General features: G+C 39.8%; 1 protein-coding gene across 1 annotated transcript in view; it reads right to left on the bottom strand.

The window, feature by feature from the left end:
• The window catches only part of gcgrb (glucagon receptor b), a 57,099-nt gene extending 40,755 nt beyond the window's left edge, over positions 1–16,344 (bottom strand). Inside the window, exons 1-2 of the mRNA XM_039817623.1 lie at positions 16,237–16,344; positions 15,993–16,150 (exon numbers count right to left, since the gene is read on the bottom strand). The gene's annotated coding sequence lies outside the window, so the exon portion shown is untranslated. The remainder of the gene's footprint in view (positions 1–15,992; positions 16,151–16,236) is intronic.
• Between the last annotated feature and the right edge of the window lie 4,618 nt (positions 16,345–20,962).

The raw sequence follows: 20,962 nt of genomic DNA, 5'->3' as shown, positions 1-20,962 counted from the left end.
TAACTGTTGAAGCATGTCTTATACACAGCAAAGTTCCAAATTGTCGCCATTAATTTTACATATAAGAAGCATGTACTCCTGTAATTTTACAATTTGATCATCTGGGTCATCTGGGAAGAAGCAAGAACTTATGGGCCTGTGGGAAAAATACTGCCTCAACCCCATCCTGTTTTTTTGTCTTATAAATGAAGAAAACAAAATAATGTATTAAGGTATTTTTATGGGCCATCAGTAGCTGTGTGCACCTTGAAACTATATTTATTTAACTTATTTAAATTGTAATATCAAGTTTTATGTCACTGTTGTCTCTATCATGGGACAAAGGGACAAAATAATGAAGAACATCCACCAAGATAAAAATACCTTCCAATTCAAAAAAGGAGACTGAAAGTGTGTGTTTGTGTGTCACATATTACTTTATGAGTCAAAGTCACACTCATGGCTGTGAATAAGTTTTACTGTGAGGACACATCCAAACTAATTTATGTTCAGACAGACAACAATGCTGCATTTATTTTAATGAGGCCCTTGTGTTGGCACAGTTAAGGTGCCGACTAAGGGGGATGGAGGGAAAAACAAACGTTGAACCTTGTTTAACATTTACAGCAACAGCACAACATCACCCAGCAAGGCCACTCAAATATGAGCAAGCAGTAAAGCAATTTGAGGGGGGATAAGGGGGAATGCCATAACTCTTGTCTTAACCTGTCGTCCCCCATCTCAATCTGCAAGTAGCAGAGAGAGTTCAGGGGCAGAGGGGTTGTTTAGTTGAAAATGTTAGTCTAGCCTGCCTGACTCATTGATTCCTTATCGGTATAAGGTTTGAGCAAGTTTGAAGCTATGGCCCCAACCATGGCTCTGAAATATCCGTAGCCCGCAACCTTTGCTGTGTCGATAAGTCCATGGCGCTGTCCGTGGTGCTGAAGAAGCAGACAGATTTGTACAGTGATTGCGCCTTTTTCTCTCAGTCCCACCCTTCTGTCAGTTTGGGCTTGGATCTATAATATTTTCTAAGCTATAGCTTCTATGGCGGCTTAATTAAAAGAACCGGTCTTCTAATCACTAGGGTGCTCCCATTGCACCACCCCCCTTTTTAACCATTAACAAATAGCCTACTGTGTGTAAAGGTGTAGACACATTTAGCCGACGGCTGACCGTTGACAGAAAACCCCGTCGATATGATCAGTCGCGTCCCCGAGGTCCAAAAAACACAGAACAGACCAAAAAGACGAGACGTAATACATCTCTATAACAGCAGGCGGCGCTAATCTGTAATGTTGCCCAAGAAATGAAAACCGGCAGCTGATTGGACGAACGCGTCACATGGGTTTGTTTTCTACGGAAATTCAAAGCCAGACTGTCATGGCGGCCGTTCTCATACTGTACTAAAATAGTTCACTGAAACATGTTTCTGAAAACATTTTAAGTGAGGAAATAGGCCGTGATGCAGTTGCTGAATTGTCTTCATTTCAGCTCAACAAAGGTCAGTTTAAAAGATTTTCGTCAGATTTTGAGAGACTGTAGTCACCTCATTCTGCTCGCCATTTCCAGGTGAGTCCCGACGGCCCTGCCGCCGACCGAACATGTCAGGTCGGCCAAAATGAACACCGACAGCCCCTCAGACGGACGACGGCACGGGACACACCGAACAGATTTGTGTCACTGACCTCGCCAGACTGTCCCACGGCCGATAATCGGCCTGATGTGTCAGCGCCCGAAGTGTACATAAATTACTTAGTGAAATGAACAGCGTCATAATTATGCTGTTTGCTGTTTTGTATGCTGTGATCGTTGTGTGGGTGTGATCACTTTAAAGTTATAAAATCCTTTTATAAACCGTGTGCAGGCATCTGATAGGCCCTATGAACTCATGAATCCGTCATTCAAATCAGCTTTTTATCTTTAGCCCTTTTCATACATTCAACGAGCTATTCTTCTAGCGTAAAATATCATTGTATGGCAGCGGTTTGTGGTATTTTACATCCATACAGCAGAATAATAGTAAATACATAAGTAGAAGAATGGCGTTGAGCTAAAAAGCAATGACACCAAAGACAAAGAGCCTTTTTTCTTTTGCTCATAGCTTGCTGTGCCTAGATGATGAGTTTTCAGACTTTTGGAATAGGATTGTTTCTTCTCATAGCTTGATGTGACCATGTGGTCTATGCTGTACGGAGGCTTCTTCTGTCCGTTTTACAGTTTTTGCAGAGTGAGAGCACCAAAGGCATTTGTTAAAACAGGCTATATTTTTTCTTAAAAAAAAAAAAAAAATAAATACAGCACATTTGTGCTGTAAATGTGTGTGATAATAAATGTCCTGGTATTGTCAGATTGGCATGGAGCCAGGGAGCTATCATGAAAAAAATAACTTATTTCCTTTCATGCTGTTTTGTCTTGTGCGCACCTTTCACGCTATCAGTATGGATAGCTATAATTTAGTACCATTTTATGTTGTTTGGATTGAGATCGGTGGATATACTTTAGGTTTTGGTTGTTGAACACAATATTGTAATATCTTTGACATCCTAAGAGCATTAATTAAGTCATTTGTGTGTATTAATTAATAAATCAGGAGCACAATTTAGTTTTTCTCCATGACACCTACTGGGCTCTGTAGGCTCTGGAAGACACATGATTTTTTTTTTTACTTTTAGATAAGTGGATTAATTGTTTGGTCACTGCGGGGTCTTGTTGGTCTTGTGTTGTCATTTTTTAGTAGGATGTTAAAACTGTAGGACGAATGTCTTGGGACGCTGTGTATGTCTGCATTTTTCTGTTGTGGTGGTTGTAGTGACAGTAGAGGTGAATGGGTCCCAGCGGTGAATGTGTGCTAAGACCCTGTGAAACATGCGGGAGGCCCTGAGAGATCTTAATCAGCCTCTTAATCCATCATGTTTAGGGTCTACAGCATATTGATCTGGGCTTGGCAGGCATTCTAAACGCTAATGTTCGACAATGGTCAGCTGTGCGGCCGAGGCTGATCGTTCGGCTGATCTGAGTGAGATAGTTTTTTAGGTTTTGACCTAGTGGGTTAAACCAACACAAATAATTCACAATAGACCTAAACTGAGATTAAGTGTTTTAATTAGATGACTTGTTGCTACTGAAGGATAGTTATCCTCGTTGCGCTTTGTGTTGCTGTCCCTGACTGCTCACTATGGACCAGGATCTGTGACGAGTGATATCATACTATGTTTACGTGATGAAAACCAAACCTGAGCACCCGGCAGCAGCTACAGTTGGGATCATAATTGAATCGGCTTAATTCTGTCAAGCTTTTGGTAGCAAGGACATTACAAATACATTTCAGGTATTCAGCAGAAACTTGAAACACTTAAGACACTTCTAAAAGGTGTATTAACTGCATCCCAAAGTATTCCACTCTGTCATCCATCCCTGTTTATCTTAACATGTGTTCCAATAGATACCAAATATAATCCACTTCCTCTAACTAATATTGGCTCTTCCTTTTTCCAACTCCCTGTCCTTGTTTGGCCCCAGTTGACTAATCCTGGAAACCATCAGGATGGATTAGAAAACAAGCCCAAATTCTGTCAAAATAACTTAAATTATGACTGAAAATCGACTGCAATTAATACAGTTGTTACAAATGCACAGCAAAAAGACACCAATGATCAGTAATTATACAAGTTTTACTGGTACATTTCAGTGATGTATGTTTGTGGTCTATAATCTTCTGAGAGCACTATAAAGAGCACTCCATTGATTACGAGATGCACTCCTAATGTATAACATTGTCGAAGCTCACAATGGACAGCTCCAAACTGATGCAGCAGAACCAGAGATATCATCGTTTGTGTTCCACACACTCTTCTTCCTTGACAAAACCCGGCTCCTACATTACCCACAATGCAACTCAACCACCCACAGTTCAGTTGGAGATTCTAGTGGGTTATGCTAGTAGCGGATAGCATTGAGATGCTAGCCTCAAGCAGAGATGAGGAGCTGGCTACAGAGGTCTGGTAAACTCAATGCTTTTTAATTCTACATTCCATTTTTTATTTTTGCAAACTTGTAGTCTTCAGACCCGACTGACACTGACTCAAGTGACATCACTTATCAGATTTTACACAGCTCTGGAGCCAAAAAAGGCTTCATACAACTTATTTCCCATAAAGATTAGTACCTTCCAAATGCTGTAAACAGACTTTGATGTGTAAAACCGGTGGGGTCATATTTTCATTTGAATTATTGTAGTCATAGTCACTGAATAACTTGTATCGCATATTTTTGATGTAAGCTTTTGTTCACACATTAGTTTGAAAAATGGTGACAAAAGTGTATATACAGCAGTCCGTAACTGAGAAATCATTCATAAATTTCCTGTAGTGCCATAGGCCTGACTGTGAACAGCACAGCCTGCCTCCACTTGCCTCAGTGTTTTCTCTCAATGTCACACTCAGAGCTGAATAAATCACAGTGTTGCCGCTTTGATGACATGCTGCATTAAATAACCCACATGTTCTTCAATCAGAGGATCACCGCAATCACCCAGAATCTTATGTTGTCTTCTTGTGATCAATATGATTTGGGTAAGACTGAAGGACAATCTGTCAATCTTAAGTGAAAAAAGCCTGTTACTATTTTAATATTACTGCTTGAGTCTACAGTCATGTTGGCAGCTTTGTGTGTCTGTACTCAAGCTCAGCGATGCTTTTATCTACATGCTATTGCAACATGCTGATATTTAGCAGGTATACAGTTTAACATTACCACCATCTTCATTTGTTGATAGCACTTCACATAAAATACAGCTGATGCTGATGGGATTGTCAATAGTTTTGCAGGTATTTGGTAATTAACCAAAGTAAAATTTTGACTTGATGATGCTAGAAAAAGTCATTATAATTCATCCTGAGAGGCTCATGAATGTATTTACAAAATGTCATTGCAATCCGCACAATAGATGTTGAGATATTGAGTTGTGGGCCAACCCACCGACAGATCGACAATGCCATCCCTAGTCATGCTGCTAACATGGCTAAAAAGTAAAATGAATCATTTCTAACTGCTGCAATTACTGGGTACTGTTTGTGTTTAGTGTTGCCACTGTATATTTCTTATGATAAAGAAAGTTTGCACCTCTCATCCTTGTTGGCTACTCAGCAGAATTCATCCATTTAAATCTAAATAAAAGTTTTAAATGATTTTTCCACATCTCCGAATTCCCTGTTGTGCTTAAAAAACAGCTGAGTGTGCAGAAAGTGTGCTGTTGTTAGACTTTATACCTTTTAAATGTATTGTTAATTCACCAATAATTTTTCCCAGCCAACATTAGCTCATTGAGACGATGGACGGGAAGTTTTTTGCGCCGGAGTGGACTAACTTCAGGATAAATTTCAGTCGTCCTGTAGAGAGCTAGGATAATGGTTGTCCCAACAACGGGAGTCATGACGACAGACGAGCAGCATGACTTCAACAATTGTTGGGTGTCACTGAAAGACATACTGTAGAGGGGTAAGTGATATCCTAGAGGGTAAATGTTCACCTGACTAATAATAATAATAAATCCTGTACCCACAAGCACTGTCTTTCCCGTAACAGCACACACACACAAGCGCTCACTACAAAGTACGCATGGACTTCCTCACCGGCCAGACAAAACCTCATTCAGTTAAGCTCAGAAGGACATCACCGGTATGCCAGTGTTGATCTCAACACTGACAAGCCTGAATGTATCCTCAGTAATGTTTTCCATTCCTTAAATTGTGGGCATGTGTGTGTGCATATAAGAGATAGAGTTAGCTAAATGTATGTACAGTAATTAATGAGTCAGTGGAGTAGCGAGTGGGTCAGTTGGGATTTATCCATGTCGATAGCAGATATGTGTTGATGGTGTCAAAATGTCGGATTTGACTGATCAGACAGACATCACAGACAAACCCTTTTTATATTACTTCTCTCTCTCTCTCTCTCTCTCTCTCTCTCTCTCTCTCTCTCTCCCTCCTCTTGCTCTGTCTCCCCTCTCAGCTGTGTATCCTAGATCACATTATATATTAGAACTTCATGTATAATAGATAGGGTTGGGTATCGTTTGTTTTTTTTCCGATACCGCTGCTCAAGCGATACTTTTAAAATGGTGCCGGTGCCTAAACAGTGCCTGAACCTGATACTTTTTAATAAAGTAAAAAAAAAGAAGGGTACTAAACAACAGACGGCGACATTAAAGAACGGCTTGTTTATTGCTAAGGCCATATGGTCAAAATTAAAGATTTAATAATAATGTAATAACTATAACTTAGCTGTCAGCATTTTAACCATGTTTTATCCAGCTGCTAGCTAAAGGTAGGCTAACGTTACCTGCTGTCAAGTGTAGTGTAAAGTCAGTCTTATTCAGTCTCGTTACAACCGTTTATGTCGGCACTGGTGCCCTATTGGCACCGCGTTTCGGTACCCAACCCTAATAATAGATCAGCTCAGAGGCAGTGGATCTCTCGCCATCTTCACTGTGCTTTGCTGGCAGCATGCCAAATGGTTCATTTGCTGCACTTAGTAAAAACCAAGAGCGCTAAGGGAAAAGCTTAGCCTAGGAACCCGACGAATCTACAAGCTCATGTTTTATTTGCTCTGGCAAATATGTCTGGTCTCCCTCCCGTTCAGACAGATTTTCAGCCGACTAGATCCTGGCCGGGCCAGTCACAACCATTTATCTCATTAGGGGCATGTTTGATACAATGACACAACTTTCTGTTAAAGTACTATTTTCAAATTCTGATGTCAAAAACGACAACACTCGTTCACAGACATATTAATGCTACACCATCACAGCTCAGCACTGCACGCTGTAGTCTGTTTACATTTCGCTCAGCACTAGGTCTCATGTTTCGTTGTAGGTCTATGCCGTTGGGTCCAGAAGCATTTTGGTCCTGGGCCGTTGCTAACGCAATCAAAAATGAGCTGAGAGGTTCTAGACTAACTTGCATTTGTGATATGGTCATGGCGATATACTCTTGCTTTCTGTCACATTTAGAGCAGGAAACAACTTTATCCTCTGTTGAATTCAAAATGTTCTCAGCCACTCTAGACTTGGGTCAAAGGTCATGTGCAGCCCAAAGGTTGTTGACACCCATAAACATTTATTTCAATGACATGTTATGATCCAGCACCCATTCTATTGGGCACAGGGATGTGCCTGTTTTATTATCATTTCACAATGCTAACATACTGATGTTAAGCAAAGTCAATGTTAATGGAAAAATAAGTTAAAATGTTCACTGGGAACATGAATGTGTGTATCAAATTTCATAGTCATCCATGTAGTTACTGAGATATTTCAACCCGTTCTCATTCCGAACTCGTAAAATAAGTATATTTGGTCAGTGGCCTTCAGCGTCTGATGCGACGAAAAAGGCACCCTTCGGCGTATTTGTGTAACGTACTGGGGAGAGCCGCAGTTGGATGAGATTTAGCGAGTGGTATGTAAGGGGAAATGGATGGGTAAAACACCGGACTTTCACTCAGGAGACTCGGGTTTGCGTCCCGCGTGTGGCGTTTTGTTTCCCCGTCTCCGGCGTGTGTTTCCCGGCTTTTGAGGCGTCCTTTCCCCGTTGTTTTTCTCCTAAACCCAACCTGCGCGATTCCGTTATTGTTGCGCTTCACCCGCAGCCGTCTCCCGGCGTGTGAGGCGTCCTCCCCCGCTTGCTGGAGTGGCTTTATAGAGTCGCTTTTTTCTTTCCTCCCGCGTGTCACAGAACCGTACGCCCACCCACGACCTTTTCCTAAACCCAACCGTCCCGACCATGCGCGTCAAAAGGGACGCCAATACTGGCGACCAAGCACGTTTACATGAGACGCTAAAGGAGACTTTTGACGTCAATAAGAATGAGAAAGGCTCCTGACCGAACGTCCTTATTTTACGAGTTGGGTGTGAGAATGTGTTGGATATTTCCCTAAAAAACTAAAATGTCAGTTTGATGGTGGCGCTCAAGTCAGGGGTGAATGAATGTCTGCACAAAATGAGAGCCATGCTGCCAGTGTGGATAAAAGTTACCTGGCTGTCTTTAAAGGTCTCATGGCATGAAAATTTCACTTTCTGAGGTTTTTTGACATTACAGTTTTTTTCGATTGCTAAACGACAGTGGGCACAACTGGAGTCACATGTGCAAAACTCAAACTACAGTCTGCACTACCTACAGTCACCTGAGCTAAACAGTTCACATCACCTGCAAAACTCATTCAAAGCAACACAACTCTTAACACACGTCTCAAACAGTATGCACAGGCCTCACTGAGTTAACACACACTGTCACTCAGAACACACTGAGAGTAAAAACACTAGCATCAAACACCAATACAGAAATTACAAACTTTCTCATCTTTACAGTTTGAACAACTTGAGTGACTTGACACTACTCAACAGTTTATTTAAGGAAAAAATATAGATTGTATAGCATACCAATTTTTACATAAGGTAAACAAGAAGGAATGAAAATCATCAGTTTTCTTCAATAAAGTATTTTGTCTCTAGTAATTTATGGAATTACTGGGGGGAAAAAACTAAAGGTACATAACAGTACCAACGAATAGTGTGACTAATCCTGCCTCTCTCCAGCATCATGTGGCAAGTTCATCACAATGGATGTATGCATTATCTCTAAATACAAATTACTGTAATGTGGTGTTTCTATTGCTTTCACCTCCATTACTTTCTGAAAAACAGTAAGAACACAGTTTTATTATTGTAAAGATATAGTGTTTTTCACTTTTTTTATAGCTCGTAACTAACCTCAGACATCTTACCTGGACATATTGGTATCTTTGCTCTTTTACCCGTTTCTCTCAAACAGTACAGTGTAGAATTGTTTCATTCTTATTTGGTGTTTGTATACAAAAAAAGACTTTCTGAGCTTTCTCTGTATAAATACCATATATGTTCACTAACTAGTCTAAAACAAGACACCTGCTTAGGCTTTCAGCTAAAATTGCAATCAGCAGTGTTTGATAGGCACCAGACTGAAATCTATTCTGTTTTGAATGTGTGGTTTACAGTTTTGACAGCAGTGTGTTAGCATTTGAACAAAGTGCTGTAGATCTACAGTGTTGTGCACGTTGTGGTTAAACTCATGGGATAAGTGTGTAGAGTTTTGAAAACTGTGTTCAAGCAATGAAAAATGAACTAGAGTTTGGTCCACATGAACTGCTGCTGTGCAGACTGTAGTTAGAGTTTTGCACATGTGACTCCAGTTGTGCCCACTGTCGTTTAGCAATCGAAAAAAACTGTAATATGCGTTCCCCCAGCCTGTCTATGGTCCCCCAGTGGCTAGAAATGGCGATAGGTGTAAACCGAGCCCTGGGTATCCTGCTCTGCCTTTGAGAAAATGAAAGCTCAGATGGGCCGATCTGGAATCTTGCTCCTTATGATGTCATAAGGGAGCAAGGTTACCTCCCCTTTCTCTGCTCTCCCCCCCGCCACACTCTCCTCCTCAATAGCTACAGACACAGAAATGGCACATACTAAGGAAAGCTCATTGTGGGACTGGCTCTAGTGGCTGTAATTCTGCCCCAAGGCTGAATTTTGGGAAAGAGACTTCAGATACAGTATTAGGGGACCACTAAGGTCTATATAAAAGCATCCAAAGAGCACCATGTCATAGGACCTTTAAATATTACGTTGATTCAACCAGATAGCTGGAGCGACTTAAAGAACTGGGAGCTTTAGCATAAATCACTCAAGATATCTGGTTACTTGCGGAACTTTGTAGCCAGTGTCAAATTAACTCACCTTTTGTTTCTGGTGGGTATATTTTTTTGTCCAGCACTTGTCTCACTTGTCTACATATTGCTCTTCTCTTTTCTGTTTTATCATTCTCCTCTCTCCTCACACATTTTTTATTCATTATGAAGCTCATCAGACATCATTTGTCTTTCAGTGTAGAAAGAATACTAATTTGTCCATACATACCTTAACGCAACATTATGCCACTGTGGAACTTCCAAGTGGGGGATCAAATGAAAGACAAGGGTGCGGGTGAGGGCTCAGGGGAGAGAAGATGAGCTGATCACACACATAGACACACACATACAATGCATTGATGGGCAGAGGTGGGAGAGTTTCAATTTTACGCTTCAAGAATGAGAGTGAGGAAATTTAGGGAGATTCATCAGACTGTGGCTATTTGAGAGCGAGCATTGCAGATGGAATGGAAGTGTTTAGGGAGTAGAGATGTCGAGGAGGATACAGCAATGGTTAATGTACAGTGTTGTGGAGATAGTAAAATAAAAGGGAAGGGTAGGGAAGGGAAGGAGGAAAGACATACAGCATAAAAACAAAGGGAGTGTGTTTAACTGACTCCCTTATTTTATTACCATTAATGGGTGAGATAAGAGATTTAGATACGGGTCAAGAACACTGAAAGCCAGAGAGAGAAAGAGGGACTGGAGGAGTGAAGGGATAATGCAGGTTTATAAATCAATGTGATGGACTGATGGTTTTCAATTTCAACTTCAGTCAGATAAACTCAAAGAGCAGCGTGATGATTAGATTCGTCCTGGGGTCCGTTTCAGAAAGCAGGTTTAGTGAAAACTCAGAGTTTGTTAACCCTGAGATGAGGGGAACTCTGGGCTTTCTGTTTCAGAAAGAGAGGTTAATCAAACCTGGGAGGGGGGGAACTCCAGCCCGAGCAGGTTTTCTTCAAGAAACCTTGAGTTTCTCTCAGTCTCCTCCCTCTGACACAGCGCTCTTTCATTTCCTCATTCATCATTCAGTCTGTATCAGGCGCATTTTAGCGCAGTTTTTTATCTGCATGAATAAAAAAATTTAAGTTTTTTTTAGTTTAATTAACCATTTTAGGCAGACTATAAAACGTTTTTCTTTTCTCAAAAAATGGCATTTTCTTTTGTTGACGATCCCGTTGATGAAGAAGCTGTATTACTTTGCAGGGAGTTAAACATACTGTACGTCGGGAGATGATATTGAGGCCCCGACTATAGATGCATTTTCATCTCCAGATACTAGCCTACCTATTTGAGCGGTATCATATTTCTTCCCTGTAGGGCTGTCCTAAACGATTATTTTTTAAACGATTAATCTAGCGATTATTTTTTCGATTAGTCGATTAATCTAACGATACATTTTTCGATTAATCTAATGATTAATTTTTCAATTAGCGATTATTTTCCCATTGCTCAATTATTAACAATTTACACATAACAAATTTCAATAAGGTTCAAATCTCTATTTATTAAAATTGTGCAATTGTTCAGATACAGTATTAGGGGACCACTAAGGTATATATAAAACATCCAAAAAGCTGCATGTCATGGGACCTTTAAAAGTTTTTGTAGTGTTCCCTGGACACAAACCAGTAAGAGCCATTTCTGTTAATGATGGTGCTGCAGCCTCAGAATGGGAATAGTAAGCCTAAGACTTTTTTGCCCACAGGATTGCACCTAAATGAAATATATTGTAGGTTAAATACCATTTCACTAGTAATATTATGCTTATGATTAAATATGATATTATTACACTATATCAGAACTTACACATTTACTCTAGCAGCAATTTTCTCCTATGCAAATTCTCTTTCTTTTGCAGCAACCGCTGTGTTGCTTTTTTGACGAAATACATGTTCAAACTCGCTGTATGTGCGCATGATCATGATATACTTCTGTGTCTAATGTATAGAAGTGTGTTTAGTGTTTTGCAGACACAGTGTGTAGTGTTTTGCAAAAAGTGTGAGGCTGACATTGTGCTTATTAGTGGTGCACATCTGGGTCAATGTTTTGCTCCTTGAGTGTAAGGTTTTGATAATTGTGTAATACTTTTGATTTCAATGTGTAAGCAATCGGCAAAAACTGTAATTAATGTGATTTTCCCTGACACATAAAATGTGTCTGTTTAACCAGGCAGGGGCAATCTGCTCCTAATGTGCTGTGTGTGTGTGTGTGTGTGTGTGTGTGTGTGTGTGTGTGTGTGTGTGTGTGTGTGTGTGTGTGTGTGTGTGTGTGTGTGTGTGTGTGTGTGTGTGTGTGTGTGTGTGTGTGTGTGTTTGTGTGACCACAGCATGCGTCAGAAACCAGTCTGGGTAAATGTTGATTAAATCAACAATTGTTTTTTTATAGAGCAGACCTTCTCTCAACACACGTGCGTGTTAATGATATGTATAGTGTGCAGGACAGAGAGACTAATGTGAGGCTTCTTGTGTAATCACTCATCCCGTACCTCAACCCACCTTAATGAATAAATAACACAGAGATCAAATGGAGGAGTCCACAAAAGAAAATACACAGAACATGAAATATGCAAGACTTTCTTTTACAAAAAGCTCCTTCTCTCACTGAGTGTGTTAACAGCGGTCCGAAACTTTGAAGTTCTTGCAAGAAGCACAAACCATTCTATTAGCGTTTTAGATGTATCATGGCTGTAGACTGTTAGGCTTGTTTCACAGTAATAGTTAAAAATGAAGAGACTAAACCAAATTCTCATGGCAATTTTTATACCCCTGCATTACAATATGACGTGGCTGTTGTTTCATTTTGTGCTTGTCTGTCTCCTACACGCACCAAGCTCCAATTCACCTACTCATTCTTGGCTCCATCGATTGCATCAATGTCAACTCCAAGAAATGGCAACATGGTAGCAATCAACAATGTCTGTAACAAAGAATCCCTGCGCTGTCATTTTTACCAGGAAGATAACAAGCACCAAATCAGTGTAACACACACCGGCTGCGTCGGCGAGCATCACATCATTTAACATGCGTCATTGACAACCATAGCACACATTGTACGTGTCATGCAGACAGAGCATATAGTCAAGATACAGCATTCCAGGGAGAAAATGTGAAAAACTGCTTCTTTTTTTTGTGGAGAGTTGGCATGTGTTGACAGTGAGAAATAGGACAATGGCGTATCTTAACAAGTTGATGTGTGCCAGCCTCCACTGTATATTGACATCTGAATTTTAGTTTGAAACTGTTTCATAATCAATATGAGGAGACACAGGAGGGGCAGGGTGTGATACTGCATCACTTACTAGCACAAGTAGTAGTAAATGTAAACAGTATGAAGTCAAATTTAAGTATATTCTAATGTATATGTTCAAGCCTCACTTTATGCCAAACACTGAAAATGTGACTCATTGAGTAAGAAGTAACTCCTAGAAGTAATCCAATATACTGCAATATGGACTCCTGAGTCAAAGCAATCACCTTCTTCCAACAATGGCCCCAACAGGCTCCATCCACAGTCCGGCTGAATTAGACTTGCCAAGTTTCACAACAACCCTCTTTGTCAGTGTATTGATTGAAAAAACGTTTACCCCGTGAAAGCTCCAGCTTTTTGACAATAGTGTCATCAGAAAGAAGTTAATGGAAAAAAGACTTCGGCCTAGTTTGTCTGCTTTGATGTTTGAAGACAATATCTATCTTTTATAAATGTTCCCTGTCTGACGAGGCAAATCAAATCTGCAGCCATCATATATACAAAAGAGTGGTCTGATATCGGAGGAAACCACGGAGCCCGCGGGCAGGACATCTTAAGATATTACTTTTTGGAGAGTAAACGCAAGCACAGAAGGGGGCAAAAGGACACAGAGGGAGAGAAAGGGCTGTGGTGCAAACACAAGCACCTTCTTGGGGCAGGTTTTGCATACCAGGTGTACCGGAGCACAATTTAATCCGGAGGGATGGGATATATTGTTCAATCACTTCAGCCTTTCTCATCCCCTTTAAAAAAAAAAAAAAAAAAAAAAATTTTTTAAAAAAAAAATTTTTTTTTTAAAAAAATTTTTTTTCGCAAAAAAAAAAAAAAATAATATATAATTTTAAAAACTCTTTTTGATTTAAAAAAAGGCATAGAAGGCATGTGTGTAACAGTTTTTTTTTTCTACATAGAGCTGCAAGTAACACTTATTTTTATTCACAAATAATCTGCTGATTTTTTACTGGATTAGTTGTTTCACAGCCGAAGGTGATATGTTTAGATCGCTTGTTTTATTTGATTGTCAGTCCAAAACTCAAATATATTCAGTGTATTATTACATTGCAGCAAAGCAGCACGTTTACAAAGTTGGAACCAGTAAATACTTGACATTTTTTCTTAAGATATGACTAAAATGATTAATTGATTATCAAATTGGTTTGTATTCATTTCCTGTCAATCAACTGAATAAATTGCTAATTGAGTAATTGTTGCAGCTCTACGATCACAGAATAATAACTGTATGTAATAAGATTTGCCTTATTACTATCACCACATGCACACAATTAGTCCCTTTATGGATATAACATTGATTTATGTCTAATGTGGCCTCTATGGGCTACCATAAACTAATGGTTGATGACTGCAGGGACACTCTCAGCCCCTAAAGGCATATAACAGGGACTCGGGTTCCAGCTGCATCAGGACATAATGATTCTTCTGTGCAGATATTGACTGTAAGCAGCAAAATAACTAGCAGAGATTGCCTAATGTCTGCTGATTAGATGATTACCCACGTCTTTACAAAATATTTGTTGCATGCAGTTTCAGATGACATCAGCGCCTGTTGTGTCATAATCACAAAATAATCATTCAGCAATCACCTTAGAATCAAGCAAAATATAATATTTACACCCATTGTGTGACCGGCTTTGTGTAGCACTTCATATCACACAACCTGCCCCTTTTTTTTGAGCCACAATAATACCAAAGTGGTATACCAATATCAATAAGCATCTGCACTTTCGTATTCATGGATTTGTAGGAAAAAACACACAGAGAGAGAATGATGGATAGAGGGGGGCAAAGAGAAAATATATTTATCATACTCTAAACTTTTCATAATTGCATTCCAAGTGACCATATGCCTCTCGTTAACCATGAGCAAAGAAGCTGCAACACGCAATAGGCCTCCGATATCCATGGATTCATATTCTGTGCTTTGTCTTTCTTATCACTTCAGCCGATGTCTCAAACAACTACAACTATAGGTTTCCAATACTTTACAATAAGGGCCACACAGTTTGAGTAGTCACCAGGGAACAAATGAGGAACAATGAGGAAGCAGGAAGCAGGAATGACTCATGAAGAAGGTGGTCAGTATTGGATTGATTCACAGATATTCATTAACTAATTATTACTTAATAATTCATTAATATAGGATCTCCCAGTCTGTTCTCTGTAACTCATCATTATTATAGTGCTCCATTAAAGTACTTATTAACGATTATTCAATTATACAGTCGTTCCTGATACGTTCATCACTTGTTTTTTAATCAACTAATCATGAACTTATTTTTAGCTACTCTATAAAATTTCATTAGGAGTTACTCATTAACTAATGGTTCACTTGAAGTTAGTTCCTCATTCGTTGCCTGGTAACTTCTCAAATTTTGTGTCCTCGACATTAAGCAAAATCCAGTCCAATCATGTTTAGGCTATTTGTCACAATCATACACTGTACAACTTGTAGCGGAATCTGTTTGTGCTATAGCTCCAGAAAACACTTACAAATAGAAACAAACAGAATAGATTATAATACTATAGAAAACCGATATATAGTTCAAAAATAAACTATAGCAGTAGGTTACGATTTAGAGTGAAACAGTATAACCTGTGCATATGCAATGACAGGTAATGGTGAATTATATGTGTAATGGTTAGTTAGATCACCAAGTCAAGATGAGGACAAGCAGATAATGAATTAAAACACATTGGACTTGGTTTGCTCTTCATACAGATTAAAATACGACAGACCAGTTGCTTGTTGAAAGAGGAAAAGGTTATTTTATCTAAGTCCTCTAATTCCCTCATTGCGATAAGAAGACCACGCACTCGCGCGCGCACAAACGCACAGACACACGCACGCACACACACACACACACACACACACACACAACACACACACACACACACACACACACACACACACACTAAAGCTCTCCTAAGGCAACCTTAAAAAGTTGAGGCCGCCCCTCTCTTCCAGAATACAACAGTTTGGACCACAGGGAGAAGCAAACGTAACCCCTAAAACCAACAAACTGAGTTTTTACCTTAGCGTCCAGACCTCCTCGTGCGCCCCTGGCACCCCCACACCGCCCGCTGCTCATCTCGCGGCCCGGCCCATCACCGCAGGTAGAGTGCAGAGAGGACAGCCAGCACGCATCACCGTGTCCAAAGGTGGAGTAACAAATAGGCTAAAACAAAGGCGCTGAGGATGAAAATAAAGAAATAAGAAAGAAAGACTGGACTTGTGAGTTCTCAACTTTTCCCTTGTCCAGTTCTGTCCAGTCTTACTTTTGTTTCTATAAATCACTTTCCTAAATGAAATCTCGCTCCTGTTGCAGTGGACCGAAGTGCATCGGACTGAAAGAGGCTGAATGGTCCGCTGTTAGTGCTCTGCGCTCCCGATATCTGTCACACAAGTCAGAATGTAGAGGGTAACTTCCGGTGAAAAGTTTCAAAATACAACTCAAAAGGATGAACGTGTTGGATCGTTTGTAGATTAAGCACTTTCAAAATGTGTGCGCGTGTGTGTGTGTGTGTGTGTGTGTTTTATTAAGAAATCAGACACAGCAAACAAAAAAATGGAGTATAGGTGATTTTTATGATTTGAGGCCATATACTGTAAAACAGAATGTTTCAAGGTTATATTGTCATGTAAATGTGAGTAATTTTTTGACAAAAGACTGCCAAAATGCAGCTGAAGAAAAAGTAGTAATGAATCAAAGAATACTGTAAAATATGTGAAATTCAATAGAGACCTAGCCTACAAGTGCAATAATGCACATAATTGTAGACGTATATATGTGTGTTTGTGTGTGTGTTTGTGTGTGTGACTGTGACTGGGTGTAGACATGCATTTTAAAAGCTCTATATGTTTAGTTAAATTGAAACTCCAAAATGAAGTAATCATTACCAGCATTGTTATAGCACATGTAGCCTATTAATGAATGAGGAAAACACACAAGCAAACAAGATATTTAACACTAGTAATGATGAAGCACAAACCAGGAAGAGAGCGAATCAGATGCTGAACAGATTAATCCAGAGCACAGGATTGGACACATCCTTGAAATGGCCTCTGAAGGCTAAATGCCACAGCATGATATGATAAAAGTTGGATCTAACGCATTAATTAACTGAAAGTAAAACTGCATCTAGTCTGTCAAATTGGTGTTTAATTTAGGAAGTTATCATGTCAGGCAGTTTCTTTTGGACCAGTGTGCGTCTATGCTTTTATTTTGAAAAGTCACCTTTTAGTTCCGGTAAGATTATTCCTAAATACGGTTAACTTTATCCAGGTCTGTTCCCGGCCGGTGTTCCTTATTGAATGTGGATCAGTCATTGTATATTTGTCCTTTCTGACTCATGGAAAAGTGTTAGCCTCCTCACAGTCCAAAGGAATTTCAAAGGAAGTGATCATAGTGTGAGCTTTTAATTTGGATATTTCTTGGTGTTTAAAAGAAATACTATATTGCTCCACGATGAACTACCACACCATAGTGTCTGTATGGGAAAAGATGAAAAGGTAGGAGGAAGGGCAGTGGGGCATTGAAAGGTTACACTCAAGCAGGTGTGGGCTGAAAAAAAGCAACAGGTAGGCACAATCCCCCTCAGAATATACATCATTAAAAAAATAACAATAATATTTCAATAATGTTTTCATTTTTCAAAACAATTTCCTTGTATAATTCTACATTATGAGGTCGAATATTAGCCTGTGGACAGAAGAGGGGTGCGTCAGAAAACCCACATTTTCACGATTGGCTGCCTTCTGTCCCTCACTTCTCACTCAGTCCTTTTGCGTGTATAAACATGCCTGTGAAACACATGCTGATGAAGCAATGAGGCTTGTGAAGGAAACGATAGTGGAGACTCTGTTCGTTATCTATTCTCTGACTAACAGTCCCATGACTTTCAGCTGCATGTCTCAGTATCATAGGATGCTCAAAAAGGAATAAAAAGGTTACAATGTATGGAAGTGCAGGGATGCCAAGATTAAAGGTGCAGTAGATAAGACTTATAAAACTAACTTTCTGTCATATTTGCCGAAACTGACCCTATGTTCGTTCGAGTAGAACTACATGAAGCAGGTAATTAAAAAAAAATCTGGCTCCTCTGGCACCACCGCCTGTAGTGCGATTTGCAAAAATCCACAGCTCCCTGTTCAGATGCACCAATCATGGCCAGGGGGGGTGTCTAACTGTATGTCAATCACTGCTCATGCACACGCATTCATTCTCCCTTGTGGGGGGAGGGGCTTAGGAGACGGTTTTGGGCTTTAGCAGAAAGGGGGGATGGACTGAGAAGTTGTTGATGTTCACATTTTTTGGCTAAATCCTGGATCTTCCCAATCCTACCTACAGCTCCTTTAAAATTAAAATCACTAAGTTAAATAGAAAACGAACTTGCCAACTTTTGTGCAACAAAATATTATTATTTAAAAAATAATGTTTATTTTATTTTTATTTCATGCTTGGAAAATGTCCTTGTATATTAAAACTCCACTGACAAGTGTTTTTTAGTATTCTATTGAAAATTAGTGGATTATTTCCATATATATTTTTTGTCATACATGATTTGCACACAAATGACAAATTAAATTTCAATTTGACAGAATAATTTTATTTTAATACTGCCAGTCCTTGACTGTCATACACACAGTTATAAACATTAATTGTACAAGAACACAGATGGCAGTAGCAGTAGTGTCTTGATATTTGACCTGTTCATTGCTTATAACTGGCATAAGTGTTTAACATGTGTGTAGGAGCCACATATTGGCTGTTGTTTATGGTCTTATTCATGTGGTTTGTTGATTATTGTGTTGTGCCCTGATGTTGTAGGTGGTGGGCGTTTTCATCGCAGTTTGAGCGGAACTGATAGTCTGTTTGTTTGCTTCACCTATGCACCTGGGTTTTTTGGGCATTGACAGAGAGGGGGTGAGCCTGGGAGCGAACACTTTCTGTTGACCGCATCACGCATCACACTGCATTAACACAATTATTCTACTCACCAGGTAAGAATTACATTTGGTAACTGCAGTGCTAAGTGTATTTTACGTGTGGAAGAAGAAGAATAAAATCATTGCAATACAATCTTGAGCGCGTCACAGTGTGTATCTCTCAGTGTTTAACCCCTCGGCAGCACTTTTTTGAACTGCTTACAGCTGCAACTATGTGCTTATTTGTATGTTATATATATATATATCTTTTTTTTTTTTGCATAACCAATTGCCATATGTCTTGTTGGTCGGTTTTTATTTTGATGAAGGAGTTGAGTTGAGTTCTTTTAATATTTAGCAAGCATCCCTGTCCCTTATGAATTTCCATTTGTTATGCTACTCTGCATTAATAAGACAATGTGATTCATCATTGCTCAGAGAGATTTCATTCAGGGTCAGTGCCCTAATTAGCAGCACAACCTCACTAATCATCAGTAATCTGAGTTGAAGTCTTAATGTTGGGTGGAGGGTAGAGGGTGGAGGTCGTATGTTGGCATCAGCAATGTTGACCAGGAGGAACTGATGGGATGAATAGAAGGATGCAGCTAAATATGAATGGATAAGAGTCATGAGGCTTGACTGGAGTAATGAATGAAGCAATAGGGGAGAGGGAATGAAGCCGTCCTCCTGAGTTAACTTACCAAACGGCTTTTTAAAGTAAAATCATTATGCAAACTGTACTGTCTTGGTCTTAGTTGACTAAGATTTCTTTAGTCGTTTAGTCATAGTTTATGCTTTTTTTCATGCTGAGTGACTTATTTCCACATCTCTGTTAAACACAAAATACAAACTAGTGCTATTGCATAATTTTGTGGAGAAACTCAGTTTTACAGTTCTGTCGATTAAATCAATCGGTAAGTCAACATATCATATGAGTGTTAGTCAATCAAGAATTTTTCTTTAGTCGAGGACAGCCCTACCAAGTAAGTGGTTCTGATTACCCATTTCGAATGTTATCACTCCATTGAATGGCTGCTATCACTTGGCATTTGAACTCTTTTGGCTTCATACACCACTGAACAACTCTATAGGAATGAACGGGGACGCTTTATATAGTTCTCTTTATACATCAATGGTTTCACACAGGACACAAACGCTGGTCTCCGGGGTGAATGTTCTGTGTTTGTTTGACCAATCCACCACCACAACCCTATGCAGAATTTCAGCCTTTTAATACTACTCCCTACCATTGTCGCTCTTTCTTATTACATTATCTTACAGCGCCACAGTCAAGCCGTTGCTCTTAGGGGTCTAATGACATGGATGGTGGATGCAGCTTACTAATAGATGATAGCAGCCTACTGAGAGTGTATGCCCTCCAGCGTCTGCAAAGCAGACAATTGCGGGCATGTTGTGGCAGCTATGTGCGCATTATGCTTAGGTTTATACACGCAGGTGCCATTCTTTGCCTCTCCCTATATTTTCTTTCACACTCACAGCTGCCTGTATAACCCTTGATTGTTGAATTGGTGCGCGAAGAGTTATGTAGCTCAGCGTAAATTCAGTCAGGTAGACTCCTCTTACGTTGTCTCTCTTCTCTTCAACTGATCAGCTGGGCCGTGGGTGTTTCGGTTCTGTATACCAATTAGAATCGGGCACTTATGTTCTAACCAATCACAGCAGTCTACCTTGTTTTAACTCTGTTCTCTCTCCTGCTTCTGTCAGTTGTGTTTTCAGACGAGTGCGACCCGCCTCCTCCCCTTCCACCTCCGGGCCTTTTCGGCCGTGTTCTCGGTCTTCTCCCGGCTGGCGGCTCGTGTTCCGTCTTTGGATTCTTCTCACCACCACTAGTGTCTAGTTTCCATTGGGGGATGTGTTTGGTTTTCCTAGATTTGTATAGATACCCCTTTACAATGGAGACTAATCTCCAAATAATTGTTTGTACCTACGTGGTTATATCTTAGTAGTAAATGTTGCATATCTGCAACGGAGTCTCTCCTGATTGAAATATCTGTGCGTGTGAAATGATATAACTTGCTCATGAGCATGTTTTATAACACTCTCAACATATGACAT

The sequence above is a fragment of the Perca fluviatilis genome, chromosome 1 (assembly GCF_010015445.1).
Source record: "Perca fluviatilis chromosome 1, GENO_Pfluv_1.0, whole genome shotgun sequence".
Taxonomy (NCBI): Eukaryota; Metazoa; Chordata; class Actinopteri; order Perciformes; family Percidae; genus Perca; species Perca fluviatilis.
The sequence above is the reverse complement of the archived record's forward strand: the minus strand, read 5'-3'. Positions and strand labels throughout refer to the sequence as shown.